We start from the raw sequence: 17,647 nt of genomic DNA on the forward strand, positions 1-17,647 counted from the left end.
TATTATTATTATTGGGCTTAGAAACTTTTTTAAATCACAAATTCCTTTCACAAGAGAAGCTGTATTCTACATTGTGGGTTTGAAATAAATAAAAAAAATAAAAGCAGGGGACCATTGCCTAGATAAGTAATTTGATACAACAACAGATAGCTGGTTTGCATTATCTGTTACTTTAGCTTAACACTTTTCAGAAGAACAAAAAAAAAACAAAAAACAAGACAGAGGTCATTATGGACTGTCCCTAGTCTCTCACCTCTATCTGTCTTTTTTGTTTTAAAGAACTGCTGTATGTCCATTGCTCACGGGCAGGCCACACACACACACACACACACACACACACACACACACACACACACACACACACACACACACACACACACACACACACACACACAGAGAGAGAGAGTAATGCTAGGAGTTCAGCCTGGTTCAGGTTAAATCCTCTGTGTGTGAGGAATTAATAAATACAGCAAAAGAAAAACATTAAACTTTCTTTTATTGTCTAGTTTTATAGTCAGCCACAACTGAAAAATAACAGATATAAATCTAGGAATGAATAACAATTCATTTAAAAGCCACAGTGAGTTTTCACACATACTGGTGGTATACAGTGATATGTTTGTTTTACTCTGGTCCAAACGCCAGGGGCCTGTACCATGAAGCCGGTTTAGGTGGCTAGCCAGCTATGTTCCAGTTTAGCTTCCGCCAACCCTGGGTTTTAGGTACTATGAAAGTAGCTCGGCTTTAATCGGTGTTCGTTGCCATGGTATCTTACGCTGCACGGCTAACCTGCTCCGGGGCAGGTTATGTTCTGGATTCAAGATCTCAGACTGAAGTTTGACCAATCAGCTGTGAGCAAAGAAACATAGGTGACGCAACTAATTCCCAGCGTCTGTTCTCTGCTGCAATGGCTTCACCTTTTCTCCCAAATCCTGTGGACATCTCCGCGCAAATTGTTAGACGAGCTCTTCGTAGAGAAAGAGTTTTTAGGGACAGACAAAATTCATTTGACTTTCCCGATACTTGTATGAAAGATACAGATTTTCCGCGGAAGGAATGTCTTATCTTTGTGAACTTCTTGAGCCGCACATAACAAATGTGACTCGTCGAAGCCATGCCCTTACTGTACCGCAAATGGTATGTATTGTGTTGCGTTTTTTGGCAAGTGGTACATACTTGTATGCGGTCGGTGATGCAGAGAATCTAGGGAAAAACACGGTCTGTCGGACCATTCGCAAGGTGGTCCTCGCTCTGCAGGGGTACATAAATAGCTGCATTGTGTTCCTGGACATTTATCGACCATGTCCATAAAAGAGGGATTTTATAAAATTGCTGGTAAGATATCTTGATTGGGTGACATATGAACACATTTAACCTTTCACGTTCGTTTTTTTTCTTCTGCAAAAAAGCACATTTCATACTTAGAAATATATAATGCAATAGTCTACAGTAGCTGTTAAGAATGATTTTAAATATATATTTTTAATTCCTATGATAGGATTCCATAGAGTCATAGGAGCAATAGACTGCACACATGTTGCAATCTCCACAGCTCTAGGAGAACATGAGGCAGATTATGTGAACAGAAAGTCCTTTCACAGCCTTAATGTTCAGGTATTTGAAAAATGTGAAGTTATTTTTATTTGCATTGAGATCAATCTTTAAATAAGTAACTAACAGATAGGACAATTATTTACTGTACATTTCATATGCAGATGACTTGTGATCATGAATGCATGATCACAAGTTTGGATGCCAAATGGCCTGGCTCAGTGCATGACTCACGAATTTTCCGTGAGTCTATTTTGTGTCAGCGCTTTGAGGAAGGCAAGTTGAAATTGGTACAGCACACTTTAAAGTTTTAATTTGAAAAGCTTACACAATTTTTCCCTTTTCTGTTCTATGACAGGGCTTTTTGATGGCCTGTTGGTAGGAGATCGAGGTTATGCATGCCAGAGGTTTTTGCCATTCTGCACAATATAGCCACTATCAGAAAGGAGCGAGTACCACCACAAAACCAGATTCCCCCTGATGAAATTGACCCCATCACAATTGACCACCCAGCTGGCGCAGCTGTCAGAGATGCAATCACAACACAATATTTTACTTAATAAAAGCACACTGACACTGCTGATAGGTCTCAAACTGTTTTATTGGTCATGTGGCTAGGGAGGAAAGAGAGAAAGAAAAATGACATTAATAAACAGTCATAGTGTTCATACAGGGTAACTTGGTTAAAAAAAAAAAAAAAAAAAAAAGTTCACATACTGAGATCTGTTTTTTCCAGCCGTTTGATCTCCAATTTATTTTTTTTAATTTGGAGCCTCCTCAGCTCTCAGCCCAGCTCCTTCAGTGAACAGTCTAGTTCTAGACTCCTTTTGTAAAGGGCCCTGACTGAGTCTGTTTCCACCTGAAACAATTCCACCACAAACAATCATTACACGTTTTCTGGAGGTTGATCAAAATCACAAAAAGTGGCATGACTTTCTACAAACATAGGACTGACTGTAATTAAGGGTTTAAAGCATTACCTTGTTCACATTCCTTCTGAAGCCCATTGAGGTAGAGGCTTCAGTTTCTGGGGCAGGTTGTGAAAAATCCTACAATAAAAGAGATGTGTACGAGCCAGTCATTTAATTATGACATTCAAATGTGTGCTATAATAAAAAGCCCAGTGCATTCACCTCAGCAACTGTCTCTGAAGACACAGACAGAGTGTCTTCATCATTTGGTTCACCCTATAAATTGAAGGCCAATTTAAATCAAAATTGTTATAAAGCAGGTTATGTTCATTGTGTTCTGTCTGGTGTACTGACCTCTGTGCAGGAGACTGTGTGCATGTGTGCTGGCTTCAACAGGGACACTGTATTTCCCTCTACTGTGCAGAACATAGAGTCAGCCATATTTAACTTTTTTTTTTTAAAACATTAGTAATGCATTGCACACACATACCCAGTGTCACTTGCTTAGAGGAGCCAGCACCAGGGTCAGACTGTACAGCACTTGCAATCCCATCCATAATCGGCCTCCCCTTGTTGTTACTCAGTGCCAACTCCTCCGCCACTGTGTATTCTGGAGGAGGTGGCCCTCCCCCAGTTTTCCTTATGTCACACTTTTTTCTGTTTGCTGCAAACAAGTGTTTGTGATTAAATGTTCACAAAAGTAATAAAAGGTTTTGGTAAATACTCACCACTTTGAATTATATTTTTATATTTTGTTTTGATCTGCTGCCAAGAACGTTTGGAGTTGCATCTAAAAATCAATGAATATCAATCTTTCTTAGGATGTAATAGCCTATACATTCACACTTTACATACATCTACACACACACACACACGCACTTATGTATGCATGTATATATCAGCACGAATACACATTTTAATTTTAGCATTTAATAAATTTTTAATATGATTATCCTACATAAATTTACATTAATTGTTTAACTTAGCCTACGCATTAACGCAATCTTCCTCCAAGATTGTTCTCTTGCTTTGGCAGCAGATACAGTGTTACTGCGTGCTTGAAAAACACTCCTATATTCTTCATATTTCTGAATAATAATCTCTTGCTCCTGCGCGGAAAAATATATAGCTCTCGCTCTATCCATATCGAACGCGATTGGTTGTTCAGTGTCGACGTCACTCTTTTATGTGCACGCGCGTGTGGAGTAATCATAGCTTAAGGATCAAAGCCTGAGTTGACAGAGAAAGTTGATGAGCTGCGTCATGGTACCAATAAAGCCTGATTGCATCGGTTTGGTTTTGTCGACTCAAAACCAATCCTGTAACCCCGAGTTTGTTCAACTACCATCATGGTACAGGCCCCAGGGCTTCATGTTTCCATGACGACTGACCAGAAAAGACGCACGTGATGTCATGTTTACATGACTCCCGAATGTTAAAATGAGTATCAAATTAACGATAAACTTTAACAACAGAGACACACGCACGCACTACACTGGTACGCAGTTTATTTGTCGCGCTGCTGTTTTTGTTTCACGCTCTAGCAGTTAGTAAACAGAACTGCATGTGTCTTGCGGAAGAACATTGTAACCGGCGCTACTTCTCTCCGTTTATGACTATGGATGTGTCACCCTGGTCCTGTGCTACTCCACAGCGGCGGCGACGCGCTGGACTAAAATAGTCCAAAAATAAACACTTATTATAGGTGTACCATGGTGATTCAGGATACTGACTCCAGTACTCACCGATATGGTTTCGGAATCGGAACAACTCTAGGTAAAAGGAAAGAAGTGTGAGACACAGCTTTGGAGCAACTTAGTTGATTCACAACGCTAAATAACGGGTTCTCTGCGTGTGTTTCGCGCTGGATGACGGTCGTGCTGAGCGGTGCAGGTACAGAGGAGAAGTAGAAGAGGAGAAGAGGATGACACCATTTGCTAAGCGGGGGTGTTTTCATTTTCATACTTAACACATACATTTTAAACCACGAACTACGGAGTATGTTTTGGACATTATTTAACCTGGTCAAAGACGAACAAAAATTTTAGAATAACAACATTTCTTACTCCAAGTTTTAGGGGTGCTGAGCTAAAGCACCCCTAAAAAGGGGATAGACTCGCCCTTGTGTGTCACACTGATAATGGTTTATACTGGACGTCTACAAGCCAGACATGTGTAAACCGTCTAGAACAGGAGAATAAATGTGTGATATACTGCTGCACAGTGTTGCACACAGACCTCTGCAGGGGCAGAACGACAGAAAACAAGGGCACTTTAAAAATGGTTTATACCCTTATATAAATAACTTGCTATGTCTTAAATTATCTTTAATCTAAAAAGTATTATTTTCTTTTATAAAAAAAAAGTTTGATTGTTTATTAAAGTATCTTTAATAAATATTTTTTAAACAATTGCTTTGTTTGTTAATTGCTTACTTTATTATCCAGTAAATTCTGTCAACTCTGATTCTTTCTGTTATTCTAATGTATATCTTCTAAGTGATGTTTCATTAATAACTGAAAACTGTTGTACCGACCCAAGCTTTTTCACCTTTAACTCATATATAAATAAAATATTAAAACAATGAATCATATTCAAAATCACCTCAAAGTCTATCAGATTTAAAGTATTTAATTTCTGTGATTCTGAAAGTGTACAGTTCAATACAGAACAGAAGCCTACAGAGGTACAAGAACTACAGGTGTATGATCTTTAATCTACTTTTTATACAGCAAAAAAAGTACTAAGCAAAACATCCTTATTTTAGATCTCACCCAGGAGCCTCAAGACAAACAGCAGAATCCAGTCCAGGTCTTTGTGAAAACACTATTGCATGGAGGGGACGGTGGGTGTGGATTTGGGCAGTGATTGGAGAAGAGGAGTGAAGGAGCTGGGAAAGACACAGGGAGTGTTGTGTAGTTTAAAGGCCGAAGTGTCGATTATGCACATAGACATCGAACAAACGACGCGTTTGGTGGTTTATGACGTTTTAATGCGCATTTAACAAAGCAGAAGCGATCTACAGCAGATCGTTATTCAACAGAACCGACGGTTAGAATCAAGCATGCGGCATTTTCACGCGCTGTTCGTAGGATGTGAAATCAACTCAAATGCAGATATTTGACACGATTCTCCCGAGAGTCTTGAAAATACCGGCGATATGTGCTCACACTTATTCTGACTGTATTTCTGAAGAGGATTGACAGTAGAAGCGTTATCTCTTGTGTGTGCAGAAAGAGTGACTCATGCACGTCTTCCTGTAGTTTGACCATTTCATCGTCTGTTTGTCATGTCGCTACTGCGGATTTACTGACAAAGAAGGAATCGTCTTGTTTGAGTCCAGTTCATTCAGTCATTTCAACACCACAGGTGAGACAGCATTCAGTGTAACATGCAACAATTCACCATGGTAACCATAGTTTCCGCCACATCACCTTAGTTACCGCAATAATGCAACTATGAAATCATAATAAAACAATATATCTCCTTCACACAGTGTAAAATGTTTCACAAGATTTCTGTCATTTTGTTTCATTGTTTATTTGAATGCAGCACAATTCCAAGTTACCGGAGGAGACTCCTTATTAAAGACAAATCTCTTCTTTACTCATAGTATTCATTGTTTGATAATTTCCTGTATTTTACGGACATTATATAAACTAGTATTTAAGCTTGCAAGGTAAACTGTAGTTGCCATTGTAATTTGTGGTTCTATTTAGTGAAAATTAAGGCCTTCATAACTAGGCCTAATCAAAGTACCAATATATATGTGTGTGTGTGTGTGTGTGTGAAACTCTAGTGTGCTTTGATGAATTAAACTGTCTTTGGTGCTAGTTTTAAAGAGATAGTTCACCCAAATTGAAAATGATGATGTGTTTGACTTCCTTTCACAAACACAAATACTTTTAGAAAAGTATATCAGCTCTGTTGGTCCTTACATTGGAAGTAAATGGTGACCAGACCTTATGAGCTCCAAAAATCACATAAATGCATCATACAAGTAATACATACGACTCATAATTGGTTTATTCTATGTCTTCAGAAGGGACATGAAATAGGTGTAGGTGAGAAACAGCTAAATACTTTTAAATGTTTTTTTTAATCTTGTTACTTTAACATTCAATTTACAATTTGCAATTTACATTTATATTTTGAAAGTGGAGATTTATGTAATTATGTACCATTTTCAACTGGTAGGTACACTGATTTTTTTTCTTCGTAACTTCTATTGAACCCAGAATATTACTTTAAGCTCAGTCGACAGCATTTGCTGCATAATGTTGATTGCTACAAAAATGTATTTCGACTCGTCTCTCATTTTCTTTAACAGATGCAAAAATCTGGGTTACAGTGACACACAATGGTTGTGAATGGGGCCAATCCGTAAATGTTAAAATACTTGTTTTAAATGTATAGCCACAAGGCATAAACAATAGCTGCTTTTCCACTATCGGGCAGTGTGAGTTCTTTTTCCCTACGTTAATTGGTGGGCCATTTTCCGTTGGCCCTGAGAATGCCCCCCAGGAGGCACGATGAAGCCCCGGAAGTGATAGTGAAATTGTATGTGGCCCTGGCATGCACTAGCCCACCCTCATTTGGCCCAGCAGTGGAAACATGGCTAATATGTGTGTGTTAACATGATTTTAGTGAGATATAATCACTTACTAACCTTTTCTGTGTCAAGTTATATCCAATTTTACAACTTTGTTGCCATGACGACGTAATGCCGTAAACCCTAAAAACTAAAAAGAAGTTATACAGGTTTTAAAAAAAACATTAATTCAAGGGGTTTTATAAAATTATATATTTCACATTTCTTCATTGTCATTACAATGCAAGGCAGTGGTGATCAGACCTGTGTAGCTCCAAAAAATCACTTAAGAGTAACAAAAGTACTTCAGTTTTGATCTATTTCTCACCCACACCTATTGTATAGCTTCTGAAGATATGGATTTAACCACTGGAGTCTTATGGATTATTTCTGTATCATTTATGTGATTTTTGGAGCTAAAAAGGTCTGATCACCATTCACTTGCATTCAATGGACAAACAGAATGCTATTTGCTAGGTGCACAAGTTGGCACAAAAGTGTATGCATGCTTTCTTACGGTTGAATAATCATTCATTGAAACGGAGTTAGATCACATGGTTTGATTGTGGTGGAAGTGAAGCTTTATTGTTGCTGTGAAAAGAGACTTCCAAATAAGACTTGTTAGAGACTTGGCAGAAACCAGAATCGGCATGTTTACAAATAAAGTATGAGATGTGAGATAACATCCTCTTTACATTGTTGCGTGCCTCTGCCAGCAGTGAGGTGCTGACCAACGGTATGAAGTAAATAGGGTTAATAATAACTTCATATACTTTTACAGCATTAATTAATCTTGATTATCATTAACATGATATGGCAACTTACACTGATCAGCCATAACATTAAAACCACCTGCCTAATATTGTGTAGGTCCCCCTTGTGTGGCCAAAACAGCGCCAACCCGCATCTCACCACAATTGTTCAGAGAGGTTATCTGAGTTCCAGTGGCGGATTTAGCAAATTGGGGGCCCAAGGCGAAGGTATGTATGGGCCCCCCCCCCCCACCAAAAAAATTTACAGACTGAATGGTGGGATAGGCAGGTAAAGCTAATCTACGGCCCGTAGCATGCCTACAGTGCTTTGGTCGGTGGCAGCAGGATTAGCACAGCTAGGGCTTGGGCTATTACTACACTGTAAAAAAAGTAAAAAATATCAGATAGATATTACAAAAAGATTTTCTCTGGCTGATTATAAAACACATTCGTTATGGCATGAAAATCCGAGAGAAAATGTGATCAGGTGTTGTTGGCTATTTATTGATGATGACATAATCATTATGTAGTGGCCTGATTCAATGATCTACAGAGAGGAATGCTTAATACGAATTAATATTTCACGTTTTTGAGTATTAAAGCTCTGTGAACCTACCGCATGCGAGCTAGCAGTGTCAAACAGGTAATCTGAAGAACTTTAAAAACACATGGTGTACAATAACGGTTTTGAACTACAGTATGATGTAGACCAACACAGACATGAAGAATCAGCATATGAATCTCAACAACGGTGACAATCAACAAAATAATCAGATAAAACTCTGAACATCACAAAACAAGCTACTAAAAAGTTGCAACAATAACAACAGCAAAAATAAAAGCAGATAATAATAATAAAAGAAAATACTAAAGGTGATGATACACAGGGCAACTTTTTGAGCAATGTTGCTGGGCAATGTTGCCGTCAACAGGCAACCAGATGAGACACAGGGCCTACGACCGATCTAAAATATCCAGAGAGAAATGTATTGCCCATTTTCAATGGGAAAGTGCCCAAGCAACATTGCTCAAAAAGTTGCCCTGTGTATCATCACCTTTAGGCAATTCAGCATAATTTATTCATGCTGCAATGTATGCTGGGAGGTATTGATGAGTTTTGATTCATGGCTCCCATCATGCACTGCACTTATATCATCACAGTTGTTGATAATGATTCATTATGCTGAATCTTGATATCTGTGTGTGTCTGAAAGTTCAAACCTTCATTGTGCACAGTGTTTTACAAATTCTTCAGGTTAACGTTATCACAACATATGATGGATCACATGCTGTAGAATCATAGGGCTACTATTACGTTAGTAAAAAAAAAAAATGTTTTACCGTAAATTTCACAGGTTGACTCACCAAAGCCTCCTCATCGCTGTCAAAATGGCCATCACTGGACAACTCTTCCTCAGTGTCAACCTCGATAACACTGTCGGATGACGGCGGGCGGCAACAACGCGATGTCCTCTTCAATTACTTGGTTGACGTTATCCTCACCTAGCACCACTTCACAGCTAGCTGCTGCTGTAGCGGCATGTTCAACTCGTTGGACGTTTTTATTCCTGTCTGTATCAGTAACGTTAGCCGTAAAAAAGTGTGTCATCTTTGGCAGCGTTGCCAAATACTTATCAGCCTCTTTTCACTTTTTTCTTTTAATTGAGCCGCTTGGTTAACTTCTTTTCATTTTCGCGTTTAAGGCGATTGCACACTGAGTTCGAAATTTTCGTATGCGTTTTTTCGTGTTCATCAGCCTAAAAATTCGTCACGCACAGAAACCTTGCACACTGAGTCCGATGCGTATTTATTAAACCTTTGCGGAAAAAAACGCAAAAAATACAAAATGGATTCGTCAAGCAGTGAGGGATGATTTTGTTGCCCTCTCTCTTCTTTAAAAGAGAAAAGAAAGAGGAAATATTGGGTCCATCCAATCCTGAGATTGCGCCGAGAGGAAGGAGAGTTTCAGCTCCTTATCAAGGAGTTGCGAAATTATCCCGAGCGATTCAAAATTTACCTCAGAATCAGAATGTCTGTGGAAAAGTTTGATGCTTTGCTAGCGATACTGGAGCCACACATTAAAAAGAAGACTACAAATTTCCGTGAGCCAATCGATCCTGAACAGAGACTGGCAGTATGTCTAAGGTAGCTATCACACACACACACACACACACACACACACACACACACACACACACACACACACACACACACACACACACACACACACACACACACACACACACACACACACACACAGCCGGCGGAAGCGCTGGGCAGACAGATCAGCTGTATACAGGTTATATTTTGTACCCTAATAATACAATAGTAATCGAATTGGCTGCTCAATCACACCTAAATCGATCCGAAATTTCGATCTGATTGAAAGGGGAGGTTTATTCCTTTTCTATTCCGATCGAGAGAACATACACTTGATCGAATTGAAAACCGAAACTGAAAGGACTGCGCATATTCAGTGTTTTTGTAATCCGCATTTTGTTTTTCATACAGTACTTTGTGCTGCGAGACGAAGTGTATCAACTTGTCAGACGCCATTCTGGATTTTGCCGGTCACTTGTACGGTGGCTCCGATTTGTCAAAAAACCTCTCAAAATGCTGGCTGTGGATGCGAAAAACGCAGAAAATCGAACCCGATCCGAATTTTTTTATTACGGACGAAAGTTTCGGAGGCAGTGTGCAAGCGTGATTGAAATAACGTGAGGTCGAATTTTTTTTTTAACATGCGAAAATTTCGGATGCGAATTTCGGACTCGGTGTGCAATGGCCTTTAGACTCGTCTTGTTTCGTCTCTGTTTGTGTACATCCCTGTTCTCCTGTCACTGTGTGTTTATCTTTCGCGGCGCGCACCATTACGGACTAGTCCATTTCATTGTGAAAATAGGGGGTGTATGTGTAGGGACAGATAACCATGAACTGGACATTTTAACCAGTACTTCAACGTTTCAACGTATTTCTTAAGAATGTTAATAAAATGTACTATGCTTTTGAAGCGTTCATGATGATAAGGGGCCTTTTATTTGATTATTTCTTATTATTTGTTTTAGGTTGGTTGGGGGCCCCCCTACTTCGACCGCTGGTAGGGGGCCCCAAGCAGCCGCCTACCTATGCCTCTATGTTAAGACCGCCACTGCTGAGTTCCCAGACTGTTCAAACCAGTGTGGCCATTCTCTGTTGATCTATCAATAGGAAAATATATTGCAGAAAGGCTTGCTTCCCACATTTTAAAAGTTGTTTTCTAAAGAGGAATGATCAAATGTGGTTTTTTAACAAGTCAATGTTCCTGCCTACACTGCAAAGACTGCCAAGAAGTGGCTTGAGAACAAGTCCATCAGGCTCAGGCTTCGGCCTGGTCAGAGTCCAGATTTGAATGGGAAACATTTTTCAACTACTCATAAACTGTTTGAAGCCATCAACATTGACTCTTCTTGCTGTAAAAACATTTGCAAGTTTACCCACAAGGCTTAAACATTTAAAGAAATCAAAGGTAAAATACTAATACTAAGTTACTTTTCCAATTTTTTAAATTCTTACTAATTTCTAGGGATGCACCGAAATGAAAATTCTGGGCCGAAACCGAAACCGAAAATCCAGGATGCACTTGGCCGAAAACCGAAACCGAAATTTTTACCTATTTAAAAAAAAAAAAAAAAAAAATGTTGTGTATAATTGTATTAAAACTTTTTCATTAATTTCATGAATTTAATTAATCTGAATTGAAAAACTACAAACCAATAAAATAAATCACACTTTTATTGAAAGTAGCACAACAAAATTGGACAAAAAATATATTAAAACTATATTAAATATTCTTCTTCTTTCAGTTCTGTAAAAATCAAATTTTACAGATTTTATTAACAATTATCCAAATAATGTAAAGTTTTAGAAAACTATTATATGCAAAACAAGAGTCAAGAAATGAACTTAGCTGACATCTTTCAAAAAGTTTAAATATGCAACAGTAATTTTAATTAAAACAACAGGCAGAACACAGAATGGCAGAGGGCCTCTATTCCACTGATCTATATATAACTATAATATATAATTATATATATAGATCAGTGCTATATTCTGTTTATGTAAACGTATGTACACTTTAAGTGAAAATGATTGTGCAAAACAACAGTAATTGAACTAAATCCAAAGGCAACTGTAAACGACAGATGTATCCTCAAGTGAAGAACAAGTGTAATGTAATTGCTATACACATCATATTGGACCGCTTTCTATTTAACTACAAGTGACCGGTTTCTCTTCAAGAACAAAAGTTGCTAAACGTTCTGACCGTCTCTCCTGTCAGAAAGCTCATCAAGAACATGAGATGCTGCTCTGAACAGTCTCTCACTCTCTGTTCTGGTGCTTGGGCAGATAAATACCTGTGCGCAATCCGCGCAAGCAAAGGAAAGCGGTCTTTGTTTATGCGCACGTAGTCAAGGGGATTGTCGCTTCTGGAGTAGTTCAGATAAATACGTCTCAAGTTGTGGTGTAGCTGCGCTAGTTGTGACATTTTCCTGTAGAATCTCTTGCTGTACTCTGTATATATATATCTTGAAAGTTCTGCTGAATAAACACTGCAGATCGCAAATTTGATGTCCTTATCAGAAACTTTGAAGAATTTCCACACCGCTGACATGATCGGCCTTTGTTTGGTAGCGCTGTGATAAGGGCTAGATCGATCCAGATTGAAATCTGAGCACTGAGGGGCGGGGCGAGGAGGTATATATTTTCGGCTCATATTTTCGGCCTTTTTTCTCTTTCGGCCGAAAACCGAAAGTGCTGAAAGTGCCATTTTCGGCCGAAAATTTTCGGTGGCCGAAATTTCGGTGCATCTCTACTAATTTCCTGAACAATGATTTGTGGTTAAGACCATTAAAAGCTTAATGTCTTGACATTTGTTCTTGGCTTATTTTTAATTTATTTATGCTCAGGAGTGTAAATATTATTCATTTATATGACTACAAATGCTATAGTATGTCAGAGTACCAGAGGTGTGGACTCGAGTCGCGTGACTTGGACTTGACTCGGACTCGAGTCACTAATTTGATGACTCGTGACTCGATAGAATCAAAAAAGACCTAGACTTTGACAGCAATGACTTGCAACTTCACTTGGACTTCAGCCGTCTGACTTGGAAATACTTTTACTTTTTAAAACCAAAGATAAGAGTTGTATAATTAAGAAATGTGCAGTAAATCAACGATTAATTTCCCAAATAAACGATTCATTTGATTTTCAAATCTGCATTTCAACGCTTCATATTCAACCAATCAGACAACCAACCAATCAGCTTCCACGTAAGCTGGACCAAGTTTGAAGACTGTGGCGCGCACTTAAGGACAAGGACACAGCAAAAATTATACCAAAGGTGATATAATTGGGATATATTGAATACAGCGTTAAAGGCAACAGAAGGATTGCAACATGTAGAACCTGTGGTTCCAATATTACAGACACCTCGTCGACAACGTCCAATTTTGTGAGGCATCTGAAAATCCACAGACAGAGGTAAGTTGTTAACTAATTCACGTCAGCTATGGTTCAGTAACATACATGTCTATGGCAGCACATGGCAGATTTACAGGCTAACAAAATCTGCATATAGAACCGCAAACTATTTTTTACTGCGGTCAGTAGCATTTAACGTGTTATAGCAATTGGTGTAATGGACAAAATCTACCCGGTGTTTTATTACGCTGTTGTATGACCTCTATAAAGGAACGCCATTTATTGTGACCACACACGTTGGTGCTTTTTGAGCATAACTGCTTAGAACTTGCATGTAAACACACTCATTATTTCGCGGACGTGCTGGTCCTCTGTCATGCGTTTAATTATATTGGTAATGGTTCTAAAAATCACAAATCCGATCATTTACTCTGTTCGCAGCCCTTTACAGTATATTACTCGTATATGCAACTTAAATGTCTGCAATTAGCCACTGCCTGGTAATATTTCAGATTTCATTCCCCAGTTCAGCACGTTCAGCGTCCTTTCACTGCGTGTTTAGAGTAAAAGTTTGGTTTGCCTTAATTTGTGTCCAAAGATAAGATCCATGTATCATCTTTATTACCCTCTTTGGTCTTTACAGGTAGATATCAATAAAAAAAAAAAGAAGATAAAATTAGATTAGAAATTAGAAATTTCTATATAAAATTTTTATTAATGTACTATAGTTATTAATACTGTGACACTAATTTGGGCAAAGTGCACTAATGACTTGTTTAAGACTTGAAGCTAAAAGTTGAGGACTTGTAAATTGACTTGGACTTGCCTGCCTTGACTTGGGACTTGACTTGGGACTTTAATGCAATGACTTGAGACGTACTTGTGACTTGGAAAACAATGACTTTGTCCCACCTCTGCAGAGTACTATATATATATTAGTTATAGAATGTTGATCCAGTTCCTGGTTGGTGGCGAATGTTGACGTGTTTCCCATCCAGAGCACACAGGCAGTTTGGGAAGTTCCACTGAGCCTGGAACCCATCGGCTACTTGCTGCCACTCTTCCACTGTGTCTGGGCACTGAAAAACAAGAAAATAAATTTAAAACAAAAACTAGTTTCTATGTCAGACACTATGTCATTTGGCCATGTTTCACTGTCCGAATGTGTACAACTGCACTATAAATGTCAGAGTATAAAAACAACATGAATACCTTCAGGTATTTCTCTTTTAAGGCTTGGTAGATTGCTGCACAGGTTTCAGGAACGAATTTCAGAATTGTTGACATTCCAACTTGGAACTGGTAAGAAAGCCTCTTGAAGCTTTCTCCTGTAAATATTACAAGCACAAAACTCCATTATTAATACTGCAGGGTTCCTAAATTTCTACAACATATTCAGAGTCAAATCAAACCGTTTTCATGCATTTTCAAGCACCTTACAGCTGTGGTAAATTACATATCGATATACATATACATGTATAAAGAAACATCCCTTTTTCAGGACACTGTATTTTAAAGATAATTTTGTAAAAATCCAAATAACTTTACAGATCTTTATTGTAAAGCGTTTAAACAATGTTTTCCATGCTTGTTCAATGAACCATAACAATTAATGAACATGCACCTGTGGAACGGTCGTTAAGACGCTAACAGCTTACAGATGGTAGGCAATTAAGGTCACAGTTATAAAAACTTAGCACACTAAAGAGACCTTTCTACTGACTCTGAAAAATACCAGCGCTACAGGGAGACAGAAGGACAGCTGATCGTCCTCGCAGTGGCAGACCACGTGTAACAACACTTGCACAGGATCGGTACATCCGAATATCACACCTGCGTTACAGGTACAGGATGGCAACAACTGCCCGAGTTACACCAGGAACACACAATCCCTCCATCAATGCTCAGACTGTACGCAATAGGCTGAGAGAGGCTGGACTGAGGGCTTGTAGGCCTGTTGTAAGACAGGTCCTTACCAGACATCACTGGCAACAACGTCGCCTATGGGCACAAACCCACTTTCACTGGACCAGACAGGACTGGCAAATAGTGCTCTTCACTGACGAGTTGAGGTTTTGTTTCACCAGAGGTGATGGTCAGACTAGAGTTTATCATCAAAGGAATGAGCATTACACAGAGGCCTGTACTCTGGAGCGGGATCGATTTGCAAGTGGAGAGTTGGTCATGGTCTGGGGTGGTGTGACACAGCATCATCGGACTGAGCTTGTTGTCATTGCAGGCAGTCTCAAAGCTGTGCTTTACAGGGAAGACCGCCTCCCTCATGTGGTACCCTTCCTGCAGGCTCATACTGACGTGACCCTCCCGACAATGCCACCAGCCATCCTTCTGTGCGTGATTTCCTGCAAGAAAGGAATGTCCGTGTTCTGCCATGGCCAGCGAAGAGCCCAGATCTCAATCCCATTGAGCACTTCTGGGACCAAGAACTGGCAAATCTGGTGCAGTCCATGAGGAGGAGATGCACTGTTTACTTAATGCAGCTGGGTGCCACACCAGATAATGACTGTTACTTTTGAATTTGACCCCCCCCCTTTGTTCAGGGACACATTAATCCATTTCTGTTAGTCACACATGTCTGTGAAACTGAACAAGTTTATGTCTTAGTTGTTGAATCTTTTTATGTTCACACAAATATAAGTTTGCTGAAAATAAAAGCAGTTGAAAGTGAGAGGAAGTTTCTTTTTGCAGAATTTACAATATACACCGGATAGAGCTGCCCCCTGATAGTCGACCAAAGGTTAGTCGATGAGGAGAGTCTTGGTCGACCAAGTTTTGATTGGTCAGTTGGTCGCAGAAAAAAAACACCGGTATTAGCGCTGGTTGGATGCTAGGTGGTACTATTGTGTAATTTTCAGTAAGCAGGGTTAGGATTAAGCGTACACAATTAAGCAAGACACCTTGATTTATTTTTATTTTAAGTAAAAATTCAAATGAAACTGGAAAAAAATAAGTGCATTTAAAATGTGTTGTTCAACTTTTTGAAAAGATGGTTTTATAACAGTTGTCAACATCTCTCTGGCAAAGAAGTTTCATCCGTGCGTTCTCTACCCTTCGGGTATTTCATTATCCAGGAAAATATATCATGTGTGTGAATACATTTGTTTTGTTCCCTCCTTCATGAGATATATATATTGCAATAACCATTTACATCTGCAACCCCTGGGCTGAGGGATCGGTGAATATTGTTACTTTAGTGATATTTGCATTGAAAATTTAAAAACGAAAAACTTATATCAAATACATTTCTAAATTCAAATTGCACATATATGATATTTAGATTCTGCCAGTGCAGAAAAGACAAAATATACTCCTATTCAAGATATTTGCTCTAAAATCAAGTCTAAATATCTTATATGTTGCTTCTCAGCTAAATGTATCTTGTTTTAAGGATTTTTTTATATTTAAAAATATTAAAATTAATGAAATATTATATTCAAAATTCTCCAATAACAATTTTTGCTTCTGCAGTATAGCTGCTGTTTTAGATGTTCATAGTAGAATAAACCAAAAAAGCGTCTCCGAAGAATTTTGAAACTCTCTTGCGCTGTTTTTCACACGACGCATATAAGCGGCTCTGACCTCACAGACAAATGCCAGTTTCAGAGTTTGTGCTTATTTATACCGCCCGCTTCCTCATTATTTGAACTTTAATAAAGGATGCATTAAATACAGGATATAACGGCACAGTGTTTCCTTTTTAGAGGCTCTGACAGGCAAGTTTTGCTCAAGCGGAACACCAGGTGCGGCTCTGCTTTATTTCACGACGACACTGCTTCTGTATTTACTTGTTTTATAATACTGTGTGAACAACATCACCTTAATCTGTGTGGAAAGTTTGGAGTGTGTCTGGACTGTGAGCTGATCTTTCTTCCTCCTCAATCAAGTGCGAGCGGAAGTGCTGCTGTCCCGCGTCATCATTAGTGTTTCACAAGATCTCATGTTGTGTTAAATTAAATCGGACGACTATTCGACAATGGAAATCTTTGTCTACAATTTTGTATTGTGAACATTGTCGAAAATGTCGACTAATCGTTTCAGCCCTAGTTTAGTTGTACATCTGGCCTTCCACATCTCTTTCTGTCCTTGTTAGAGCCAGTTGTCTTTGAATACTGTAGTGTACACCTTTGTATGAAATCTTCATTTTTTTGGAAATTCCAAGCATTGTATAGCCTTCATTCCTAAAAACAATGATTGACTGATGAGTTTCTAGAGAAAGCTGTTTCTTTTTTTTTTTTTTTTCTTTATTTTTTTGCCATTTTTGACCTAATATTGACCTTAAAACATGCCAGTCTATTGCATACTCAAAAACAAACACAAAGACAATGTTAAGCTTCATTTAATGAACCAAATAGCTTTCAGCA

The 17,647-nt window shown here is 38.7% G+C and overlaps 1 protein-coding gene across 1 annotated transcript in view; it reads left to right on the top strand.

Moving 5' to 3' along the window:
• The first annotated feature begins 5,351 nt into the window (after positions 1 to 5,351).
• Positions 5,352 to 17,647, top strand: part of large1 (LARGE xylosyl- and glucuronyltransferase 1) — a 113,553-nt gene continuing 101,257 nt past the window's right edge. The window contains exon 1 of the mRNA XM_052118848.1: positions 5,352 to 5,831. The gene's annotated coding sequence lies outside the window, so the exon portion shown is untranslated. The remainder of the gene's footprint in view (positions 5,832 to 17,647) is intronic.

This window comes from Xyrauchen texanus, chromosome 45, assembly GCF_025860055.1.
Source record: "Xyrauchen texanus isolate HMW12.3.18 chromosome 45, RBS_HiC_50CHRs, whole genome shotgun sequence".
NCBI classification, from domain to species: Eukaryota; Metazoa; Chordata; class Actinopteri; order Cypriniformes; family Catostomidae; genus Xyrauchen; species Xyrauchen texanus.